Source organism: Egretta garzetta, unplaced genomic scaffold (genome assembly GCF_000687185.1).
Source record: "Egretta garzetta isolate BGI_Z169 unplaced genomic scaffold, ASM68718v1 scaffold234, whole genome shotgun sequence".
In the NCBI taxonomy this organism is placed as follows: Eukaryota; Metazoa; Chordata; class Aves; order Pelecaniformes; family Ardeidae; genus Egretta; species Egretta garzetta.
Window position 1 is genome coordinate 1,600,860 of NW_009259528.1, and position 7,586 is coordinate 1,608,445.

Sequence of the window (7,586 nt, forward strand, 5' to 3'; positions counted from 1 at the left end):
AGGGGTCGAGTCCCCAGCCCTGGGGGGATTTAACAGCCGGGCAGAGGCGGTGCTGAGGGCCAGGGTTTGGGGGTGGGATGGCAGGGGTGGGGTGATGGTTGGGCTGGGGGAGCTTAGAGGGCTTTGCCAACCCCAACAATTCTGTCTCTATTAAAAAAAAAATCCTGTCACATCACAACAGCCCAAGAGCTGAGGTGTTGGGACTGCTCCTGCCAGCCCGACACCACGTCCTGCAAAGGGAGACGCCAGAGCTCCAGCGCGACGGCCCTGCCGCCCTCACCGGGCACCGGCAGCGCTGCTGTGAGGCTGGCGAAGGGCTGGACCTGACCAAGTGCTCACAGCTGAAGGATGCCGAGGGCTCAGCAGCACCTAAACGCTTGGTTTCCATGAATTCAACCCGCAGCTCTGCTCAGCCATGGTTAGGTGCAGCTGTATCGCGGTTCTGACAGGGTGCAGATAAGTGATGGCTAACATAAAAAGGCTCCAGCGCCGTAAAGCACATCATTAAGTGATAACAAAGGAGACAGTTGTAAAAAGGAAATAGGAGTAAACACCAGAATTACAATTGCAGGCAGTAAAAGTCACAAACTGAAGTCTTGTGTAAAGTGCATTACATCCAAAATAACTGACTGCAGATGTGCAGGCCTTCATGAACCTTATGCACAGGTTTCTCCATTATCTACATTTTCTTTTATACAACACAAGTGATATTAGAAAGGACACTTTCTAAAAAAAAATCTCCTGCCACTCCCTCTTCCCGAAAGTTAGGAAAAAATTAACTCATTTCACTCAACTTTCCAGCCCGCCCAAGATCTCACATCAGAGACTACTACAGCCTTTGGAAAAATTCAGATGAGCTCTTAATGTCTCAAACTCCACCTCTAATCGTCTGAGAGAGGCACTCGGCGTTCAAAGCTCCATCATATTTTTACACTGAGATCTCAACATGGCAATGATTTACCATTAGCCAGCGATACCACTTGTACCCACAATTTGGGAGCGCCTTCTGACAGACTGCTGCCACCAGTCACTTTATTGTTGGGACAACAAGGAGGAACTCAATTCACCTAATAAAATGTGACACTATATGTAGTACTATATATACCTTCTGTATCAACATGAATAATCCCACTGTTCTTGTTTAAACAGTGATATTTATAATGTGAACAGCCCGTGAGGAACTGCATTCCTAGGAAGACAGACAGGTAACACGGGAACCAAAGGCATATTTTTCTAGCGAATATCCTGGAGGTATCCGAAACATGTATCCAAAAGCTAAAACAGGCTGAAAGATGGGGTTTGATGTCGCACAGCTATAAAATGGGCATGCCATTTGAATACACGCACGTGCAAGCAGAACAAACCGGCTGATCAAATTTTTGGCACTAGGAAAAAGCAGAACGCCAAGATGGGTTTGTATCATATGCTATATAATATACATAATTCCTCAAGCTGGTGATCAAATTCATTCTTTAGTAGATGCACACACACACTCTCTAGAAAGTAAAGACTTCTCTAGAGCTCAGAGCACCCCACGCCATTGCTACGTCAACCTCTACCGGAGAGATTCTGCACAGCACCCGTTTCCCCACAGTTTCCAACTCAGTTCATTCTCTGAAAAACCTTCCACCACCAAATCTTCTGACAGTCGGGGGAGCTGGAAATATGTCCACAGCGGCGTTCCCGGCTCCTTTGCTCTGCTGCCTTTCAGAAGGACCCAAAAATGCCTCCAGAAAAGCGTTGCTTCAGCTGCCTCTAGAGCCCTGCTTGCCTCCTTCCCATTAGACGTGCCTCCTTCCCATTAGACGTGCCTCCTTCCCATTAGACGTGCCTCCTTCCGAGAATACCCTGGTGGGGAATTTTGTCTCTCCATATTAAACTTAAGCATCTCCCAACCTGAACTCAGAGGTAGGAGGAGGGAGCCTGAAGTGCTCCCAACCAGAAAGGAACTGCATTTATGCAGTAAACTGGCCACGCTCAGCGTCTGACCTTATGCGAGATAAAACATTAGGAACTGTAAAGAAAGAATTAGCGTTAGTCACAGTTTGAAGATGATAGTCTCTGTGGGAATTCCACGCGATGAGAAAGAACCACAATGACAAGAAACAAGGACGATTTCAATAGAATGTAATTAAACAAATAGAGAGGAAACGCACACAATACATCTTGCTCTTCCACAGGCAACAGCTGTAATGCTTAAAAATTTCCTTCAACGTGATTTATGTCTGTTAGAAGTCTGGATGCAGACAGGAATGTTCAACACTTCCATAAAACATTCTGAAAATAAATTTTCCTGTTATTGCCTATTTACAAAGTTAAAAATGAATAATTTTTCACAGTGGCCCCGAACAGCAGAGCAAAGTTAAGATTTACAGTTAATCATTCTGAGCTAATATTCTTTTGATGATGTCTACCTGCAGAGATTAATTATTTCGATACCACAAGGAACAGGATATGAATAATTACAGCAGAAGCAATGAAAATTCAGCCCAAGTTGTAATTCTCAACAGCCCAAAGCCAAAGTTTTAAGATGACTGAAGTTCCACAAAGACACTCATTTTGCACAAGATTCCCAACTCTGCCAACTTAAGGGGGGAGAAAAAACCAAAAACCAAGCCAACTCTAAAATTTTGGTTTACAAACAGAAAATTCTCATCAGCTGTAAGGTTATGCCTGTTTAATAAAGCAACACTGACTTCGAACAGTATTCTAGTGTTTCCACCACCATTTCCAAAGAAAGCCCTGTTATTAAATGCTCCTGAGCTTTACCAACCCCGCTGTAGCACTCGGGTAAGGCTCGTGTGAAAAATTAACACAAAAAGAAGTTAGTCTTCTAAAACCCAGGCACTGCAGAGTTAGAGCTGTATTACCCGAGATGAAGTTTGTTAAGGCAAATTGTGTTTAACTCAAAACAGGGACAACCTCAACTCTGCCTCAGCAGCACAAGATTTCAGCTCCTAGTCCCTGTTTTAGGCTACACCTCTTTAAAACCCTTGTGGCAGCGCTAGGGATTTGCCTGTAGGGTGTCAGCTGAGCTGCGTAATTCTGAATTTCAGCCCAACTATAGAACATTGGTTTAGTATACAACAATAACTCCCATCTTTACATTACTAATACGCATGGTCAAATTTAGCCCCAGGGTAACGTCATTTTACCAGGATTTTTTTCTAAATGGACAATGATCATAGAATCGTTTAGGTTGGAAAAGACCTTTAAGATCATCAAGTCCAAATGATGTCCAAATCAAATAAAAAAAATCAAACCAAACGATCAAGTCCAAATGATGTGACACTTCCATCTGAATAAAAATATATAACACACAAACCAAAGGAAATAAGCCTGCGGAGTATTTCTAATCATCATAAAATTTGTAACATCAACCTTAACTCGTTTTTACTTTTATGAGGAGATTCATAACACTGTGGATAGCAGTTGGTTTTGCTTTTGGCTGAGACACTTACATTCTTTGCCTTGAAAAAGGGCAAGAACGGGAAAAGGGAAGCTTGCTCCTAAATGGTAGCACCCCTCTAGAGGGCTTCCGCGCTTGAGCCGCACTAAGCTCTTGGTTGAGCTGCACTAAGCTCTTAGTGAGACTGGAGCCCACTATAACATAGACCAAAAACCTGGGGCCCCACGCCCCTTACAGAGCAGCAACATGAGGGGGAAGAGCCCGCTCCTGCCCCAGAGCTTGCAGAGGCTCCGTGCCGCAGCTCGCGGCGCAGCAGCCGCCCAAGGGGGACGATCACCTCGGTTACTTCAGATGTCAGAGCAGCGCCACCCAGGAATCGCTTAAATTGCATCCCAAATCTGCTTCATAACCCAGACAATTCTAAAAAGTCGATAGCTTAATTACAACCTCATTTTCTTGACTACAGCTTATGCACAAAAAGCCAGTTAACTTTAAGCAGAAGGCTTCTTGTGCCTGCATTAGCCCCCCACGACTACTGAAGACCAGAGACAAGGGAGGCTATTTATATATCTATATGTATACATACAAGTGTGCACATAAATCACAGAATCATGGAATCCTTTAGGTTGGCAAAGCCCTTTCAGCTCCCCCAGCCCAACCATCACCCCACCCCTGCCATCCCACCCCCAAACCCTGGCCCTCAGCACCGCCTCTGCCCGGCTGTTAAATCCCCCCAGGGCTGGGGACTCGACCCCTTCCCTGGGCAGCCCCTTCCAGCCCCTGACAGCCCCAAGGGGAAGGAATTGTTCCCCATGGCCAACCTCACCCTGCCCTGGCACAACTTGAGGCCGGTGCCCCTCGTCCCATCGCCCCTTCCCTGGGAGCAGAGCCCGACCCCCACCTCACTACAGCAAATGTATACGTACACACATACACATGTAGGGCGTTTCCTTTGCTTGCCCCCCGCCCCCCCAAAAAAAACAGGGTGGTTTTTTTCCTATTAACTAACTCTAATCAGCTATTTCACTTATAAATGCTGAGATAACAACAGTTCGCTTGAAACACAGACATATTTTAGGGAAACAGGCTTTTTAGACTTTAAACTAAGAAGCTGAACTTTAAAACCAGTTTTAACTGTAACTTAACGTGAAGCCCAGCACTGCCACTCCGAGCTCAGTCAAACAAATGTAACAGCCTCCTACATTAACAAGTACAGGAACAACCAAACTGCAGCTACGTGGTAAAATTCCATACTTCTAATAGAATAATGAAGATCCTCCAGAAAAAAAGCATCGTCTCGGTAAACATGTAATGATAATTTTGGTGCTGAGATGCAAGAGATGTATTTTCAAGCCACACATGCACTGGAGGGGAACATTAATGTCTCTGCACATTTTAATTCTGGAACACTTTACCCGGGGGTCTTCTATACACCCAAGTGTGTGAACAACAGAAGAAAACACTTAAATCCCTAAGGATTGACTGACTGACAATATTCAGAATAGAGCCAAATTCTACCGACACTACCTAAGGATAGAGACTCCTCAGGATTTTTATGATTCAGACAAAGATATCTGAAGCAACAGAGTGAGAATTTAGGGTATGTAATTTTACCCCTTACCATTTCTGAAACTGAGAAACTACCTAGTAAAGTCAAACCTAGCTACAGTTATTTGTCTTGTATTACAGGTGCCAATAATTGTAATAGTTTTGACTGTTTGGGAAAATCTCTACCCTAGACTTTACTCCCCACCCACCCCACCCCCCAAAAAAAAAAAAAAAAAACCCTCCCCAAACCAAGGCTGACCCATTTTTGCCCAGGATTCCCACACCAGTAGGTGCATACAGGATGCTTCTGGGAGGTGCTACTTCTACTGTCAAGCTGGTTAGCCCAGGAGCTGTACCTCCAGCGCTCGCTGTACATGTGCAGATGGGGTCAACGCTACGCGGGGCAGACGAGGGGTTCGACGGCGCGCGGGGCAAGGCCACCTAACGTTTTGTGTGCCAGCGCAGTTACAAAGGCACGGCGCACGCGCTCTGCGCCCCACGCAGGCAGCCAGGGATGTGGGGGCTGGAGGGAGAAACTGCCAGGTACGACCCCATAAGGCACCTGAGCGAGCCCGCACATGGACGCAGATGAAATTTCCCAGCTAGAAAAAAACAGGAGATGCTTGTGATGCTCATATGTACGGGCAGCTGTAAATAATACAACCCACTTGTCCTTTGATTTGCTTTACGTTACTTATAGAAGAGAAATCTCTGCACGTTTTAGACCAGAGGCAATCAAAAAATCACCACAAACCCCTCATTCCCGTGCATTCCTGTAGTTAAATTCACTAGAGGCAGTGCCAATTACTAGCAGAATAAACTATCATTAAAAAATATAATCACACGCTAAAACCTTTGAGAAACTCTGAGATGCCTTGTGAATTTTTTTTTTTTTTTTTTGTTAATTAATGAGAGCATTAACCCACTGGGTCCTGCTGGAGGGCACAGTGGTGCCATGTCAGAAGCTGTAAGCAGAAGTGATAAAAGGAAACAAAGCAGCTTAATTAAATCAGGACTGCAACAGCACCGCATTCTGCCCAGTAGTGATGCAAATGAGTGACTCCATATACTTGCTACATTGCTCCATTTCTTCATAGAAATCACTTTAAATGGTGCATTTTTCACTCTGTCTTTCAGACTTCTTTCTAATCGTGGAAAATCCTCGCTTCCTTAGTGTTACAGCACCGGCGTACTACCTGCCACCAGTGTTACTGCAAGAATTACACAGGTCTGGGAAGCGACCTGGGACTCGCATCTCAGCCCGTACTGGCGCTTCACCCTCGTGTTTATGTGGCCTTTACTCAAAACCAGAGCACTTCTGCAACAGGTCTGCAGACCCATGGAAATTACAATTACTGCGTAAAGGCCGCCTTGAGAACAATTTAGAAGCATGAGGAAGGCTTCCCTGGTGCTCATACAGATGGCATTTTGTGACCCCCGAATTCTGGTGGTAAGAAACATCAGTAAAGGGATCGCTGTAAATTGGTCCATAGGAAAACAATCTCAATTTAAAAGGTGTCACCGGTCAGAATCACACAGAATCCCAGCCTGGCAGGGGCTGGCAGGGCCCTCAGGAGCTCACCCAGTGCCACCCCCCTGCCCAAGCAGGCTCACCCAGAGCAGGGGGCACAGGACCGCACCCAGGCGGGGGTTGAAGATCTCCAGAGAAGGAGACTCCACAGCCCCCCTGGGCAGCCTGGGCCAGGGCTCGGGCACCCTCACAGTCAACAAGTTCTTCCTCCCGTTCAACTGGAACCTCTTCTGCTTCAGGTTGTGCCCATGGCCCCTTGTCCTGGCGCTGGGCACCACTGGGAAGAGTCTGGCTCCATCCTCGTGACCCCCACCCTTGAGATATTTGTATGGAGACCACTAAGTTTGAAAAACCTGTCTGTCCTTATCTCAGCTTCAGCTCCCTATTCAAAAATAGCGTGGTGTTGGGGTTTTTTTTTTCCCCGCTCCATACTTTTGGCTTAATTAGGCCTAAACTCATCAACCAGCTCTCCCACTCCTCTCCTGGGGCCTGCGATCTCCTGCACATCCCTTGGCTGCACACGCTTGGTTGCTCAGAGCAATGTAGTGATCGTAACAGCATACACAGACCCACGGAAAAGCTGAATCTCACACACACATAAAACTATGAACATTTTTTTGAAACAGCAAATCAATTCTACTAAAAAAAAAAATAATCAAATGACATGAAAGCAGTCACGCTCTTTCACAAACCAAAACCCACCCAACAGCGACCCAATGCACACTGCAGATTTAACAGCTTGATTTTCTTAAACGTAACGGTGATTCTTCACACCTTTACCTCCAGCAGACTAACCCGTCTTTCGATTTTCCTCTTAGTTTCAGTCTGGACATTTCCACCTCTGCCTGTAAGCTCCCACTTCCACTTCTTACTGACTAAAGCCCCAGAATACCAACTGACTGAGAACACGGGTCCTTTGTACTAGGTATTAGCAGATTGCTCAATCTCTAATAGAATTAAAACCCCCTTAACTGTAAAGTGAAATGAAGTTGTACCAACTCAAAAAAGAAATAAATTTTTTCCTTCAAATAAGTCCAATCCACTGCTCTCTATTCCATAAGAAGATCACAGAATCCCAGAATCCCAGCCTGGCAGGGG

At 45.7% G+C, this 7,586-nt stretch overlaps 1 protein-coding gene across 1 annotated transcript in view; it reads right to left on the bottom strand.

The window, feature by feature from the left end:
• PCDH15 (protocadherin related 15) overlaps positions 1-7,586 on the bottom strand; it is a 326,536-nt gene that overhangs the window by 229,159 nt on the left and 89,791 nt on the right. The gene's annotated exons all lie outside the window — the stretch shown is intronic.